This window comes from Macrotis lagotis, chromosome 1 (assembly GCF_037893015.1).
Source record: "Macrotis lagotis isolate mMagLag1 chromosome 1, bilby.v1.9.chrom.fasta, whole genome shotgun sequence".
Classification (NCBI taxonomy): Eukaryota; Metazoa; Chordata; class Mammalia; order Peramelemorphia; family Peramelidae; genus Macrotis; species Macrotis lagotis.
This window is the reverse complement of record NC_133658.1, coordinates 572,791,873-572,809,868: the sequence shown is the minus strand read 5'-3', so window position 1 is coordinate 572,809,868 and position 17,996 is coordinate 572,791,873. Positions and strand designations below refer to the sequence as shown.

General features: G+C 36.7%; 1 protein-coding gene across 2 annotated transcripts in view; it reads right to left on the bottom strand.

The window, feature by feature from the left end:
• The window catches only part of CFAP91 (cilia and flagella associated protein 91), a 118,815-nt gene that overhangs the window by 86,421 nt on the left and 14,398 nt on the right, over nt 1-17,996 (bottom strand). The window lies entirely within an intron of this gene.

The window sequence follows — 17,996 nt, the reverse complement described above, 5'->3', positions numbered from 1 at the left end:
AATCCTTAACATCTGTAGAAAATTTAGTAGGAATAATAATAGCTTCTAGTCATACATCACTTTATGGTTACAAAACATGCTTTCTATCATGAAGTCACTACAAATTCAATCATTCACAAGACAGTCAAGAAATCTGAAAAAGCCTCTAAGCAGCTGGAACATGTCATAAAACATATGCAATAAAACTCATGAATTTTATGCAAAGGAAAACTCATTAAGTTCACTGGAAACTTACTTGCTTATTTTATGCACAATTCAAACAAGTCTGGCTTATCAGACTATACTAGCACACTAGGAACAACAAATTCAAAGGAAAATGTGGTGAGATGTGAATAGAAGCTGGCACAGAGTTAAGCGATTGACAAAACAACAATTAAAAAACAGACAAGAATCCAAAAAGTACAACTACAAAAGATCTTTAGGTTTAGTGGAAATAACCTGTGTTATAACTCAGTCAGGTAAGCTCATATTGTACTACTTATTTGCTGACAGACAAGTAGATAAACCTAATTTTAGAAAGATTTCCATCCACATTAATTTGGTTCATGATAAATGCTTATGGATTAAGTAGTGTTTCTGGTCAGTTCTCCATATGCAAAACTCACACTGTGATACTCAATACCTACTTTGTACAACCTGCTCATTTCCCCATGGGGTTATCTCATGTAAACAATCTCCATCTTCTCCCCCCCACACACCCCAGGCAAACACACACCCTTGGTTCCTAGTCTGAAAATATCCATCATGGAATGGCCAAGTCTTGTCCCTGGGAGTTCATTTAGTTGACTGGTCAGTGTTATTCTAACAAAAGTATTTTTTTCCCACAACACTACATGAATTGAGTCAAAAAAAGGCTATTTGATCAATTTAGTATTTTTATGGCCTTTACCAACACTTTAAGAATAGTCCAGTGAAGAAGTTCAAAACAGAGGTCACTAGATTATGTGGTACCTGCCCTTTAAAAGCAACTAATGTCAAGTTATCTGAACCTCTTGAGATATATGAGTGGAGTCTGGAGTCAGTCAATTCAATAAGAATCCCAGCATAGGACCATCTGATAGGTCTATGGTTTATCAACAACATTAAGCTATATTCTTATTATATTACTATAACCACCTTCTTATTAAGAGATATATAATGGTATCACCATATGAGTATCAGAAGTGTATCATGTGTACATGACATACACACACACACACACACACACACACATATAAAACATAGCAAAAGCAAGGAATGAACCATCGGTACTTTCAATAGTATCCATGCAACAAGGGAAACTAGGAAAAGGTAGCCCAGAATGCTAGACCCCCCGCTGATAAAGATCTATGGAAATACATGAACCTTAATGCACAGCATGGGAAGACATGGAAATGTTTGATGAGCATCTGTGAAGAGAGTATTGAGAAAATCAAACTGATGTTGTTGTAAATGATTCTATTCTGTATCACAAGCAACATTTTGTATAATGCCTAAAGAGTTAAGTTCAAAAGTTCATAGGTTCAGAAGTTTGGCCTTCAAAGAGCCAAGCTGTCTCATAAAACACCTTAATTCAAAGAAATATATTGTCTCTACACAACTTACTAGCTGTGAACAATTAAGGGAGACCTGTTATCTCAGGAACAGGTATTGCAAGATATAAGTAGGCACTAGAAAATCTTATCTCTGTTCCACTAACAAGCCTGGCAGATCGCTAAAGGGGGTCCATCATTTAGCATTCCCTAAAGACAAAAAGGGGTTTCTACTAGCCCTATATTCCTGATTTCCAACCAATCATGTTCTCTCCACATCTATAATGCTGAAATCATATTGTTTTCTTTAAGCTTTGTTAACCAATCATAGCTCATTTCCGGCCTATGAAATCTTGGTTCTCTGCTTCCTAGAAAAATACATATATAAAAAGACTAGCTGACCTCACCTCATGTACTTTTAGCTTGTTGAAAAACTGAGAGACTTCTTTTGTTGGTAATTGCCAGGTTTGCCAATAAATTGAACATGCTCAGAGCCTTGTGTTTCAGTTTACTTAATTCTGATTAGAACAAATGGTAATCAGAAAGGGTATAGGGGAAGGATGCTGGTCCCTGGAGCATTCTGAGGGAAATCCTTGAGTGTTCCAGTGAACTTTTGCCCTGAAGACTGTCTCCACAGAATGGCACCAGATCCTTGACTCACCCCCCAGCCTCAATGTTACGGCCTCCATGCTGTTGGGAAAATTGCAACTCTGCTTATTTTTCTTGGTATTCTGTTCGAGTTTAGTCTATTTGGCAATAGTAATAGAAAGCCCAGAAAAATCCCTCTAAGGGATCAACACCCCTTCAGGAAAGTCAATACTGAACCTTTGAAAGAATTTTTCTCTCCCAGTTCAAGCTAGTAGGGAAACTGAACTCGAGAAATTTTCTTCTTCAAAGGGGTCTCCTAGTCCAAGCCAGGAGGATAATACAACTCCCATTTTAATAAGGGTTGGTGAATCTGCTCAGAAACAACGTGTGTGTGTGTGTGTGTGTGTGTGTGTGTGTGTGTGTGTGTGTGTGTGTGTGTCTCACAAATTTGTCCTGAAAAAGGACCTCTACTGGTTCCAATTGATTTTTAAAGTGTTCTTGTGTAGTGTATTCTGTGTTTTGTGATTCACACTATTTTTTAGATTGGGCCTGGTCAGCCAAAAACTTTCTGCCTTCAGAAAAAAAGTTTCTCTTTTTCTTTTAGTTTTGATCAAGTTAGAAGATAGATAAGAGGGAATCTTTATTCTCAGTTTGCAAAAATTTTTGGATTGTAAATTAATTAGTAATTAGCCAGAGAATATTCGGAATGTGGTTTGAATGTTTTTATAGATGTGAAATTTTAGTCAATTTTTGATTAACTCTCTGTAGAATTTAAGGATGATAGAGAATAGAATTGTGAAAGTTACAGGGAAACAATACTTAGATCCTTTATCTCTCTATCCCTGGAAAATGACAGATTTATTATTTTAGTGCAAGAGTGAAGATACATTCATTGATTAGAGAAAAGGGAAGTGAAGCTGGTTTGAAAGGGGTATCAGTAGGGGCAGCTAAGTGGTGTAGATAAAGCACTGGCCCTGGAGTCGGGAGTACCTAGGTTCAAATCTGGTCTCAGACACTTAATAATGACCTAGCTGTGTGGCCTTGGGCAGGCCACTTAACCCCATTGCCTTGCAAAAACTAAAGAAAAAAAAAAAGGGGGGGTTATCAGTGAAATTCCAAAGTGGAAAAAAATAATAGATTTAGAGTTTGTGTCTAGTGCTTAATAACTGATTATTATTTATTATTTCCTAGTTCATGGAATAAGAAAAATGGGTTTAAATCAGGGAACCCCCAAAGAGGAAATAAAATTTAATTTGGAAAAATGTTTTGTGTTACACTTCTGTGAATAAAACTATTGTGGTCCCTGGAGCATTCTCTGAATAACAACACATAACATATAAAAATTTGAAAACAAATAACAAAAAAATTGTTATTTGAATAAATTAAATACTTATAAGCAGTGAAATAGACCTGGAAAAACTTGGACCCCTTGTCCTGTGCCTCAGGAGGCTTCCTTCTTTATGCGCTATATTCAGTCTGTGAAAAGGATTCAGGCCCTTTTGAACTCATCAAAGACAAGATATTTAAACTGTAAAAGCCCTATGAGGCCTCTGTGGGACACCACCTTTGTTGACTCTTCTGACTACACTTCCACTTAAGGAAAAATTTTGAGGTGAATTAGGAAACTGAGTAAGATCACGAATTTGTATGCTCTTGAGAACCCAAAGGCAACAACAGTATTGAAATGAACTGAGGTTGTACAAATAATTTTGTGCCAAATTATAAAGGTGAAATTCAGTAGAATGAAGATAGGTTTTATAGATAGTCTGGGATATGAAAGAGAGGAGTTGGCTAAGAATGGGAAGAGGGGGCAACTAGGTGGGGCACGGTGGGAAGAGCACGCACCCTGGAGTCAGGAAGACTTGAGATCAAATGTGGTCTCAGACACTTCATAATTACCTAGCTGGTGTCCTTGGGCAAGTTACTTAAACCATCTGCCTGGGGGAGATGAGAAAAGAGAACAAGAAAGGTCCTGTTTTAAAGGGCTTTAATTCAAGTCCACTGGAAAAATATAAATAAAAGGAAGAATGGGGTGGCTAGGTGTCAAAGTAGATAGAGCACCAGCCCCAGAGTCAGGAGGACCTGAGTTCAAATTTGACCTCAGACACTTAATAATTACCTCGTTGTGTGGCCTTGGGCAAGCCACTTAACCCCATTGCCTTGCAAAAAAACCTAAAAATAAAAATTAAATAAATAAAGGGAAGAAGTGAGAAAACTTAAGCAAGTAAGGTTCAAAGTAAAAAAAGGGTTTGGAGTTTTGCAAAGAAAGATTTGAGGAAGATTTGTGATCTTTTGAGATAAGGATATGAGAAATATTATATGGTTATTCTTTAAGATATGAAAAATATAGTAACAAAATTGAAACTCCCAGGCTCCAAAATAAGAGTTGCTACCATTTACAATCTCTCTCTCTCTCTTACCCAGGATTAAAAAACTGAATAGCCCTGGGCACTGGTGAGAGAGTGAGAACTAGATTGTGAATCCAAAAGGAATTGCTTTGGGTTTGGGGAAGCTGATTTAAAAAGAAAATAAAGAGAAAATTATAAGGAGCTAGGAGTATCACCACAAATCTTTGAAATTGAGTTAATTTTTTATTTTATCTTATTTTTTTGGTTTTGGTTTTTGCAAGGCAATGGGGTTAAGTGATTTGTCCAAGATCACACTGCTAGGTAATTATTAAGTGTCTCAGGCCACATTTGAACTCTGGTCCTCCTGACTCTGTGCTCTATCCACTGTGCCACCTAGTTATCCTGAAAGTGAGCTAGTTGTTAACAATGAGCTAGAAATTTTGAAGTACTGTCACTTGGGAAAAAATTTTTTGAAGTTTTATATGTCACCACTAGTGATGAAAAATCCAGATTTGACTGGACAAAATTTTATCCTGAAACTAAATAGAATTAATTGTGACAAATTAGAACCTTATTCAAACAACATTTACTACGTGGCATTAAAGTGATCACAGTTCAGAAAAATATGAGTCAAAGCCTGCTCTCAGAAATTTGTTAGCTGTATGATCTTTAGAAGCTACCATACCTGGGTAGAGCTGTGAACGCATCCAACCTTTCTGAAGAGCAATTTGGGATTATGCCCAAAGGGCAACAAAAATGTGCATACCCTTTGACCCAGTAATACCACTACTGGGTCTATACCCTGAAGAGTTTATGAAAAAGGGTAAAAATATCACTTATACAAAAATATTTACAGCAGCCCTGTTTGTGGTGGCAAAAAAGTTGGAAATCAAGTAAATGTTCTTAAATTGAGAAATAGCTTAACAAACTGTGGTATATGTATAACATGGAACAGTATTGTTCTATTAGAAACCAGGAGGGATGGGAATTCAGGGAAGCCTGGAAAGATTTCATGAACTGATGCTGAGCAAGATGAGCAGAACCAGAAAAACACTGTACACCCTAACAGCAACATGGGGGTCATGATAACCTTGATGGACTTGCTCATACCTTCAGTGCAACAACCAGGGACAATTTTGGGCTGTCTGCAATGGAGAATACCATCTGTATCCAGAGAAACAACTGTGGATTTTGAACAAAGTCCAAGGACTATTTCTTTTAATTTAGAAAAAAACCTGATATCTTATTGTCTTATCTTGTTATCTCTTGTACTTTATGTTTCTTCTTTAAGGATATGATTTCTCTGTCATCACATTCAACTGAGATCAATGTACAACATGGAACCAATGTAAAGACTACCAGAATGCCTTCTGTGAGGGGTGGGGGGAGGAAAGCAAGAATGGGGGGAAAATTGTAAAACTCAAAATAAATAAAATCTTTCTTAATAAAAAAATAAAAAATGGGACAGCTAGGTGGCACAGTGGATAGAGCAATGGCCCTGGAGTCAAGAGTTCAAATCTGACCTCAGACACTTAATAATTACCTAGCTGTGTGGCTTTGGGCAAGCCACTTAACCCCATTGCCTTGCAAAAAAACTTAAAAAATTAAAAAAAAAAGTTACCATACCTGCGGACGGGTTCCATAAATCTGTCAGCATTCTTCAATGACAAGAGGGGTTATTAATAATTTCTAGATGTTGTCCCTGATAGTTACAATGCTACCAATCATATTGTTTTCTTTAGGCTTTATAACCAATCATAGTTCCCGCTTGTGAAGTACTGTTCTTCATTATGTTCTTCTCAGAAATATTACTAAAAAGGCTCTATCTTCTTCTCACCTTAGGGTCTTTAAGCTTGCTGAGGAGTAAAGATACTACTTTTATGGGTAATTGCTAGCCTAACCAATAAATTGAATGTGCTCAAAACTTTAGGCTTCAGTTTATCTTAATTCTGATCATAACAGTATCCACAACAATGAAATTATAAATCAATCAAAACCCTGAAGTGAGTTCATAAATATGTATGTGTATTCTTTTCAAATCCCTTAATACATTCATTGAAGTTCTGAGTTGACTCTACTTGTTATTTCAATATCAGAATGTAAAACTAAACTTCAAATGCCAAATTATCCATCTTCCATAAAAACACATTTATTAAGGTATGGAGAAGTATATTGATTTTATATTTAGAGGCCCAACAATATGTAGTATTTTCAGGCTGTAGATAAAAACAAATTGCTATGCATTCTGTAAATATGGAAATTTATATTCATGGTGGTACTCACTATCCAATATTTGGGGGAAATATCACTATAAGAATATATGTTGTTGTTCAGTCATTTCAGTTGTGTCCAACTCATGACTGCAATTGGGGTTTTCTTGATGAAAATACTGGAGTGGTTTATCATTTTCATCTTCAGATCATTTTACAGATGAGGAAAATGAGGTAAACAAGATTAAGTGATTTGCCCAGAGTCATACAGCTAGTAAGTGTCGGAGGTCAAATTTGAACTCAGGACCTCAGGACACAAGGTATATAGTTCTATATTAACCAAAAATATCTCCTTACACTACAGTCCTCACCTTTTTGTGGGGTGAGAATGTCTCTACTTAGAAACAAACAAAAAAATGATTAAGGTAAGTGGTGTGTGTGGGGGTGTGTAGCAACAGTGATTTCAAGTGTAGGGGTCATTAGCCATATCTTCCTCATATAGTCTCCAGCAACAATTCATCCTCCCAAGAAATGTCTTAAGGTCAGAAGAGGTTTTGGAAGCTGCAGAGCAGGAATGAAAATCAATCATGGAATCTTAAGAGCAGCATTCCCTTTGACAGCATCCTATACAGGTGGTCATTTAGTTTAGCCTTGAATTCTTTTAATAATGGGGAACAGACTACACCACAAGCAAGTCAATTACATTTTTTAAACTAATCTAATTGTGGGAAAGCTTATTGTAGACTGTACTCCTTGCAGCTTCCATGTGTTGGTCCTAAGTTTGCCCTCTGAAACCAACTAGAATAAGTCTAACCCATCTTCCACATGACAACCCTTCAAATATTTGAATACACTTATAATGTCCATCAAATTATCCCTTTTATAAATTAAGTATCTTTGGTTTTTCAATTGTTCTTCAAATTATAGGATATAGAACTGCTCATCAGAGTGATCATGCTCCTTGCACATCAATCTGTCAGTACTCCATGATCACACTATTTCTAGATATGAGCTGATCAAAGAGAAAAGTACAATAGGTTAGAGACCCTTGCCTTTATAAAGAGCTTGCTTCCAAATAACATCTGGTAGTATGAGTTTAAAAATTATTTCTTCTAAAATTTACTTTTCAATTCTACCAGGAAAGGAATATACTAGACTAATTTCTCAGTAATAAATGGAAATTAGTGCAGAACAAAATTCACAATCAAGTTCTAGTTAGAGACAAAAAAAACAAAAAATGTTTCATTGAAGCACTCAACTTAAGGCAAAGAAACTGATAAAAATTTGGCTTTGTTAGGAAAAACTAAAAAAAGGATTAAAATTATTAAAAAATTTGCAAAATTCTTTTGGAAAATCCTAGCAAAAATACATCAGACATCAAAGAAGACTAAATGTTTAAACATCATCATGAAAAAGAATTTATATAGTTATCTATATACAAGGAAGTTGCAAAAGATAAAAAGGCCCAACAATCCCTTTATCCAGGAATTTGGAATTCATTTACAAATACAAAATATGCAAATATGAAAAAATAACTGTAATACAAAGTTACATCTAATAAACTGGCTAATGAGAAGTATAAGACTCTAAGAAAGTAGCAAAGGAGTTCAAAGAAAAGCAATCTAGTTGCAGTGATCACATTCATAGAGGTACAATGACTCCTACAATAATAGTAAGAGAGACTTTTAGAAAAAAAAGCATTATATTATTATGTAATTTTACTATCTCATACTTTTTTTCTCCCCTATGGATATGATTTCTCTGTCATCAGTCATTCAACTGAGATCAATGTATAACATGGAACCAATGTAAACACTAACAGAATGCCTTCTGTGGGGGATGGGGGAGGGAAGCAAGAGTGAGGGAAAAATTGTAAAACTCAAAATCTTTCATAAAAAAATAAAAAAAAAGTAAGAGACTTTTGTAGAAGAGGAAAAAAGGATAACTTTTAATAGTAGAATAATTTTTGATTAAAGAAAATAGAAAAACCCCGAACTGTAGTAAATCAAGTGATAATAAAATATTACATAAGAAAAAATAATTGGGAAGCATCTTACAAGACTTTTTTTCAAGTTGGGTTATGCCAGTTAGTGATGCAATAAGACTGATGATGACTTTACAAAGGGTAAAGTAATGGATTAAAAAGAATGAGAAAGAGAAAATAGTCAACTGTATTAAATGCATTCTATTTCTCTTGTACTGAATCTATCAGATAATCTTACTTCCAAATTAACTTCTAAAGTTGAAAGGTCCATATTGTTAGAACAAATGATGCCAAATTCACAATAGCCTCTAGACCTAATCACCAGCTAAACAATTAACCATGAGTTGGCATGCAGGCAAGGATTTGCAAAGAACATATGAGGAAAGTTTAGCCAAAACATAGTCTATGAACAACTGGAAGGTTAGCAATATAATTTGGATCCCAGAGAGATCGCAAAAGAAAGAAGTGGTTCCAACATTTAGTAACTGATCAACTACAGATTCTGCCAAGTGGTAGAATTAGACAGGTGTCCACTGAATATCAATTAGCATAATCTCTTGAGCTATAGAGTTTTGTCAGTCATACTGTTTTCCCCAAGGGGTTATGATTATTGATGTTCAGTGGGCACCTGTCTAATTCTACCACTTGGTAGAATCTATGGTTATGGAAATGGACTCCTGCTCTGCCAGCTGCTAGATTTATATCTGCAACAAGTCACTTAACTAATTGGCAATATTATTTAGCTACCTAAATTACAAGATTGTATTGAGGGAAAGGATTTTGTAAATCTTAAAGCCTGCCTATGTGGGTGCACTTAAGATCCAAAACTGTACACATCCAGAACCCAGAAATAGGAAAGGGGGGCAACTGATGAGGAAGAGACTCCAGGGGACCCCTATGCTGCCAGTGGGAATTGTTTGGCAACTTCATTAGCCTTTTGCAGGTCCAGATCAGAAAGGAACACTTGTGTTCTTAAGGGAACAGGGGCCCTTCCTGGGTAAAGACCAGAGCACAGACTAGAAATACAGAGACTCTCCCTAGATCTTACACCCTTGGATCACCAAAATGATATAGATCCCCAGACCTAGCTGTGAAAAGAATAGTGCAAAAAAACCTGAAGCTTGAAACAGTGTCACAACCACCAGGTGTGTATTCAAAGCCTTACTTTAATAAAGTTAAAAGTCAAGAAATAAGTTGGGAAAATGAGCAACAAAAAAAAATAACTTGACCATATGGCTACAGAGAAAATCAAGACACAATCTCAGAAGCAGAGGACAATGTCAAAAAACCTACAAGCAAAGGCTCAAAGAAAAGAATCTGAAAACTTCACACAATCCCAACAAGAATTCCTAGAAAAGCTAAAGAGAGAAATAAAAGTGGAAGAGAAAAAAAACTGGAGTAAGAAATGAGGTACACGTTAGCACAGTAGAGCACTGGCTCTGGAGTCAGGAGGACTTGAGTTTAATCCACTCTCAGACACCAGCTCTGGGTCCTTGCATAAATCACTTAACCCTGATTACTTCCAAAAAGAAAAAGAAAAGAGACTGATGGAAGAAAATTGTGGCAAAAGCTCAGTAAGAAGCACAAAAATATACTAAAGAAAATAAAACCTTAAAAAAACAGAATGAACCAAATGGCAAAAAGAGGTACAAAACAATTTCCTAAAAATTAGAATGAGCTAAGTGGAAGCTAATGACTCCATGGGGCATCAAAAAACAATGAATGAAAAATTGGAAAAAAATATGAACTATCTCATTAGAAAAACAACTGACTTGGAAAACTGATAGAGGACAGATAATTTAAGAATAATTAGACTTTCTGAAACAGAGTAGTTGGTTAATGGAATAGATTAGGTACATAATTAACAAGTAAATGACCAAAGTAACATAGTCTCTGATAAATCTGAAAGTCTAAGCTACTATGGCAAAAATCATTATTTGATAAAAACTGCTGGAAAACCAGAAAGCAGTCTGGCAGAAATAAGGTACAGATCAATATCTCACACTTGTCCATCCCTAGGAAACTTTAGGCACCTATTATCAGCACTTTCTAACTGACCCCATGACCACCTTGAGTAGAATATTTCCTCCTAAGAGTTAATATTCCTAGTGAAGTCCTCTCAGGGTTAAAAATCATTCAAACAAAGACAGACTATTACTCTTAGACTATTCTTAGAAGAGGGAGAGAGGCCTTGCATTCCCAGTCAGACACTCTCCTGATTCTGTTAGGAAGGGAAATAGTGGAATACTTCCAGAGAAGAGACCTTGCATTCTTAGTTAACCACCTATTTGATGATAGACGGGGAGAACTGCCTTCTCTTGTTTGATGATAAGTACTAAACTAAGAAGATAGTAGAGTTTCTTAGAAGACCTTGCATACTCAAGACTTTAATTCATTTAGATAAACAACAAAAGGCCATTAGAAACCTTCTTCTGATATCCTCACCATCTGGATGGTGAGGTAATATTCTATGAAAACATTTTATTCTTCTCTTTTGTTACCAGGTAGATTTTGCTTGTAAAGATTGTAACTCTGAAAACCTTAACCAATCAGGTTGGAAGAGAGGGCGCTGAGGTGGGGGTGGGGGGAATCATGCTAGGCCATATAATCTTGCTTGACTGTCACCTCAGGGAAGCTCCTTGAACCTTTGGAAAACTTGGTGTGTGCCCTTTTCTGGAAAACAGCCAAAATAAACTTTTTTTTTGCTCAGAGGAGTATTTTTTTAAGTGGATTTTTAACCCACACAACCTGCACATACCCTGACAGTTTCTAACCACCTCTGTTCCTGGAGAGAGAGAGAGAGAGAGAGAGAGAGAGAGAGAGAGAGAGAGAGAGAGACAGAGACAGAGACAGAGAGAGAGACAGAGAGAGACAGAGAAAGAGAGAGAGAGACCGAGAGAGACAGAGACAGAGAGAGAGACAGAGAAAGAGAGAGACCGAGAGAGACAGAGACAGAGAGAGAGACAGAGAGAGACAGAGAGAGAGACAGAGAGAGAGAGAGAGAGAGAGACAGAGAGAGAGAGAGAGAGAGTTCCAAGGACAGTTCTCTGACCTGGTTCTTGTAATCCTGCAACACCTTTAATACTCTTCTCTAACAATTTGGCTGTTCTATGTGTGTCCAGACTATACACCCTCTGGCTCTGTCCCACAACTACGCCCTATAAGAATCCCTTTCCTCCCTAGATGGGCATCCCTGTCTGAATAAGGCAGAGTATGGTTGTGAACTGCAACTTCTTTACCCTGAATAAATGCTGCACTTTATCACCTATCCAGATTGATATTTTCCAAGATTATATTTGTGTCAGAAGAGGGATTGGAAGGAGGACATCCACGGACAGCCCCTGGACTAAGTTCTTTGAATTTGGTACCAATGTGGACCCATTGTGTTCCCTGAGGGTCCAGGATATACACTTCAAGACCCCTCTCAGATCTCTGAATTCCCACCTTGGTTGAGTTCTCTAAGGATTTATTCAAGAGTCTCTGGTATCTAATTATTAAGCTTGCCCATGAGTAATTAGGTTTCTAGGTATGGAATAAGCAGTTGTTGTCTGGGATGGCCACCAACATATTATGCATACTTCTATTTATTAATTCTTTCTCTGAAGATGGATATCATCTTGCTTCAAAGGTTCTTAAATTGATGTATTTATAGTACCCAGAATAAGTTGGCTGTTCACAACGATTCTTCAAACAACATTGTTGTTACTGTATGTAACATATAATGTTCTCTTGTTCTGATCACTTCACTTTTATTTCATGCAAGGTTTTCCATGTTTTTCTAAAATCGACCAGCTCTTTATTTCTTATAGCACAGTAGTATTCCAACAAAATTACATATAATTTGTTTAGCCATTCCCCAATTGATGGCAAAGATCCTCTGTTTCTGTTTGCCACAACAGAGTTTCTATAAAATATTAGTTCATATAGGTTCTTTTTCTTTTTTTTGTAAACACCTTGGAAAACACTTAATAGTGATATTGCTGGGTCAAAAGGTATAGACAGACATAACTCAGTTCAGTTCCAGCAACAGTGTATCAATGTCTCAATTTTTCCACATTCCTTGCAACATTTTTCACTTATCCCTTCTATCATTTTAGTTTATTTGATAGGTATGAGATTTTTTAATTTATCTAATTTAACTATTTTTGAAATTATTTATCTAATTTATTTTTTAATTATTTAATTTAATCAATAATGATTTAAAGCAGTTTATATGACTATATGTAGTTTTTATTTCATTGAAAAACTTCGTTCATATCTTTTGACCATTTATCAAATGGAGAAGGAATCATATTCTTACAAATTTGACAAAGTTCTCAATATTTTTAAGATATTCAACCTTTATCCAAGAAAATATCTATAAATATCCCTCCCAATTTTCTGCCTTCCTTCTAGTCTTGGCTACATAGGTTTTATTTGTACAACCCCTTTTTAATTTAATGTAATTAAAATTATCCACCACATCTCAAAATGCTTTCTATCTTTTGTTTATTCATAAATTCTTCTCTTATCCATAAGTTTGATAAGTAATATGTACTGGTTTTTTCTAGTTTTTTTATACTATTTCCCTTTATATCTAGTCATGAATCCATTTTGACCGTATCTTGGTAAATGTGTAAGATATTGATCTAATCTCAGTTTCAGCCAGATGGCTTTTCAGTTTTCTCAACAATTTTTACTCAGTAATGTATATTATTCCAAAAAGCTTAAATCTTTACATTTGTCAAATACAGGATGACAATAATAATTTACTACTGTGTATTGTATGTCTACTCTGTTCCACTGACCCACTTTTCTACTTCTAAGTTAGTTTCAGAGTTTTAATAACTACTGCGTTATAATATAGTCTAGGATCTGATATTGCTACACCTTCCTTTACATTTTTTATTAATTACTTTGATATTCTCACTTTTTGATCTTCCAAATGAATTTTGTTATTTTTTCTAACTCAACAAATTTTTTTGAAGTTTAATTAAATAAGTATATTAGTTTAAGTAGAATTGTCATTTTACTATTATATTGGCATTGACTACCCTGTAAAATTAATAATTATAATACAATTACTTAATTCTGACATTTTTTCTATAAAAAGTGTTTTATAATTATGTTCAGGTAGTTCCTGGATTTGTCTTGGTAGATATATTCCCAGGCATTTTATACAATCTACAATTATTTTAAATGGGGTATCTCCTACTATCCTCGCAGAGTTTTGTGGTGATATATAGAAATGTTAACCATTTATATAGTTTCACTTTATTTCCTGCTACTTTGCTACTAACTTTTCAGTTAAATCTGAGGAATTTTTCCAAATATATATCATCACATCATCTACAAAGAGTAAGTTTTATTACCTCATAGCCCATTCTGATTCCTTCCATTGCTTTTTCTTCTCATTATTGCTGCTAACATTTCTAATACAATATTATAATATTGGTGGTAATAGACATCCTGATATTACTGTAAAGGATTCTAACTTATCCCTAGTACAAATAATGCTTGCTGATTATTTTAGGTAGATACTTATCATTTTAAGGAAAAATAATTTAGTCCTATGCTTTTTGTTTTGTTTTGTTTTTTTTTCAAACAAAGTTTTGAAGATTTATTATACAGGTATGCTACACTTAGCCACAAGGAAAACAACCAGTCCAGAATGACAAGAGTCCTATAGCACACAATCACGAGGCAGGGAGGCGGGATCTGCATTAAAAGATGGTATATCCTTTTTTGCCAGGGAGGTATGTCAAATAGAGTCCTTTATCAGATGGTAGAGCTTGTAGAGTCTTTCGTAGGGCAGATGATGTCTGTCTCCTCAAGGATTCTGCGTTCCTGAGAATGTCACCAAGGGTCGTTCCATCTCTGCTCCTGTGGCCTGTGGTCGGCACCATCTGGTTACTTGGACCTCTGCCTCATCTTTCTCCTTTTGTGTTTCAGCCTACACATTTGCTTTTTCCTCCACCTGGCTCTCATGGTGCAATGGAAATCTACAAAATGGCATTAAGAAGAAGCTGGTGCTATGCTTTTGAATGAGTGTTGTTTTATCAAAAAAAAATTTCTGCACCTATTGAATATAATAAAATGATTCTTGTATCTTTTTTATACATATAATAAATCATACAAATAGCTTTACTTATTAAACTATCCTTGAGGTCCTAGTATAAATTCCATTTAATTGCCAATTTATGATATATTGTTGTAATCACTTGGCTAATATTTTAATTAGGATTTTTACATCCATATTCACTAATTGGTCTGTAATTTTCTGTCTCTGTTTTTGCTCTTCCTCCTTTAGGTATCAGCACCATAATTGTTTCAATAAAAAAAAAAAGTCTGAGGAGGACTACCAGCCAAGATGGCGGAGAGAAGACAGGCACAGTTCTAAAGTCTCCTGATCTCTTCCCTATCTATCAAATAAAACAAACCTCTTAAAAGAAATCTGACCCACAAAACCCAGAAAGAAAAGCCAGGAAAAAGAACATCTACCTCGGGATTTGTCTCTGGCTGCAGCTTTGGCCAAATTCAGGCAGGTGAGTCTGGGCTCAGAGGGAGGATCAGCCCTGATCAGCCAGATTAACAGCTGGATTGGAGCCTGAAGTGTGAGGGCCTGAGAGCCGGACCTGCTGGATCAGTGGTGGGGCTAGACAGCGGGGGCTTCAGTCAACTGGGGAGCAGAGGTGCTGGTGTTGGAGCTGTCCCCCGGGAGCTTGCGGACAGGGCTGGGGGAAGAGTTCTGGTGCAGGAGAGCTCTGCACACCATCCCTGGGCTCCTCTGGTCCCATTACAACTCAGACCTCCTCCCAAACAAACAAATGCAAACTACTTCTGCCTCAGGCCCAGGTGTGTGAGCAGAAGAACCAGCCCAGCTGAGGAATGACCTCAGGCCAGGGTAAAGCCCACCATTGATTGAAGGCAAAAGAATTCAATAGCTCCAACCCCTCCCTTAAAGCAAAGGATGAAGGCCTCAGTCAAGGTCACAGACACTCCTGAGAAAGCAACCAGCACCTCCTACTGGCCATCCAGAGAAATTGCACTCAATGGGTAATGCCTTTAGCGATCCCAAGCCCTGGTGAAACAGCCCCCTCAACTCAAGGTCTTAGTAAAATGAAGAAGGGTCAGCGGAAAGGTGGATCCATAGAAAAATTCTTGGAAGGGAAAGACCCTAACTCAGAGAGACCTGGAACCTCTGAGGAGAATACAATCTGGTCTCCAGCACAGAAAGACTCCCTTGAAGAAATAACGAAGGAGCTTAAAAATTTGGGAGAGACAATTACTACCTTGCAACAAAAAAAAAAAAAAACCTTAGAAAGTACAACTGGACAAATACAAAAGGAGAGTAATCTCGCAGATCATCAATTGGACCAATAAAAAATGAGAATAAATCTCTCAGATCCTCAAATGAGCAAATGCAAAAAGAAATTAATTCTCTCAAAACCTCAACTGGTCAAATGGAAAGCTCTTTCAAAAGTAGAATTGACCAATTGGAAAAGGAGTTGCAAAAAGTTAATGAAGAAAACTCCTCCCCCCAAAAAAGAATGGAGTCTACGGAAACTAATGACTCCATGAGACAGCAAGAGTCAGTTAAACAAAATTTAAAAAAAAGAAAAAAATAGAAGCAAATGTAAAATACCTCATCAACAAAAGTACTGACCTCAAGAACAGATCGAGAAGGGGCAAGCTGAAAATTATAGGACTTCCTGAAAACATTGAAGAGAAAAAAAGCCTGGACTTAATATTACAGGATCTAGTGATGGAAAACTGCCCTGATATCATGGAATCAGAGGGCAAAGTAGTTATTGAAAGAGTACATCAATCCCCACCAGAAAAAGATCCTAAAATGAAATCACCAAGGAATGTTGTGGCCAAACTCCAGAACTATCAGATAAAAGAGAAAATCCTGCAAGCAGCCAGAAAGAAACAATTTAAATGTCAAGGAGCCACAGTAAGGATCACGCAGGACCTGGCTGCATCAACATTAAGGGATCGAAGGGCCTGGAACGAGATATTTCGAAGAGCAAGGGAGCTTGGAATGCAGCCAAGAATCTACTTTCCCGCAAAGCTGAGCCTTCTCTTCCAGGAAAAAAGATGGACATTTAACCAGATGGAAGAATTCCAAAAATTCCTGATGAAAAGACAAGAGCTAAACAGAAAATTTGGACATCAAACAGGAGGTTCAAGAGACACATAAAAAGGGGGGGGGGCGGTAAAAGGGAAAAATATGCAATCCAGTAAGCTGAAACTGGCTATATCCCAGCATGGGGGAAAAAAGATTCTCATAAATCTTGAGAATTGTAACTCTAACAGAGAGAATACACCTAGCCAGAAATGATGGACATTCATGACCTATTCATGAGACTGCTATACAATGGGATGTAACTGGCTTTAACCCCACTTGGGAGAAAGACTCTAATAACTCTCAGAAACTTTGACTCTGTTCGATATACTGAACTAGAAGGGACAGACACTCAGAATTTTTCTATGACTTAGAATGATCTAAACAACACTACCTCCTTAAAAAGGGGGACAGGAAAGAGACTGGAGGAGGGACGGGATTGAATGGGGTAAATCTCATTACACTAAGAGGTACAAAACAACCTATGGTAATAGAGGGGAAGAAGGGAGCAGAGGAGAAACACCTGAATCTTTTTCTCATCAGACTTGGCTTAAAGTCAACCTACACATACTCAGTTAACTTACAAAACATCTAACCTTTCAAGTATTAAAAGGGGAAAAGGGGAGGGAGGGATGGAGAAAGGGAAGGGGAGTGGGGGGAAAAGGGGAAATAGCAAAAGGAAGGGAAGGGAAAAGGGAAAAAGGGAAAGGGGAAAAGAAAGGGGAGGGTGTGATATAGGAGGGCAAACACACTGAAGGGGGTGGTATTCAGAAACAAAATACTGGGGAATATGGATAAGGGGGGTAAGGGGGAAAAATAGAAACAGAGGGAAGATAGCATGGAGGGCAATAAAGAATTTGTAATCATAACCTTGAATGTCAATGGGATGAACTCTCCCTTAAAATGTAAGCAAATAGAGCGGATTAAAAACCAGAATCCTACAATATGCTGCTTACAAGAAACTCATTTGAAGCAGAGAGATCCATATAGAGTAAAAGTAAAAGGTTGGAGAAAAATATATTTTACTTCAGCTAAAGTAAAAAAAAGAAGGGGTAGCAAAACTTATCTCAGACAAAGCAGCAGCAAAAATAGATAGTGTTAAAAAAAAGATAAGGAAGGGTATTCGGGGCAGAGCGAAGATGGCAACAAGAAGGGCTCGAGTCTTAGGAGCTCTCTGATAAAACTCAAAAACTAAGGACTCTAACTAAACTTTCCAGGGACAGAACCCACAAAGGGACCCAGTGAGGC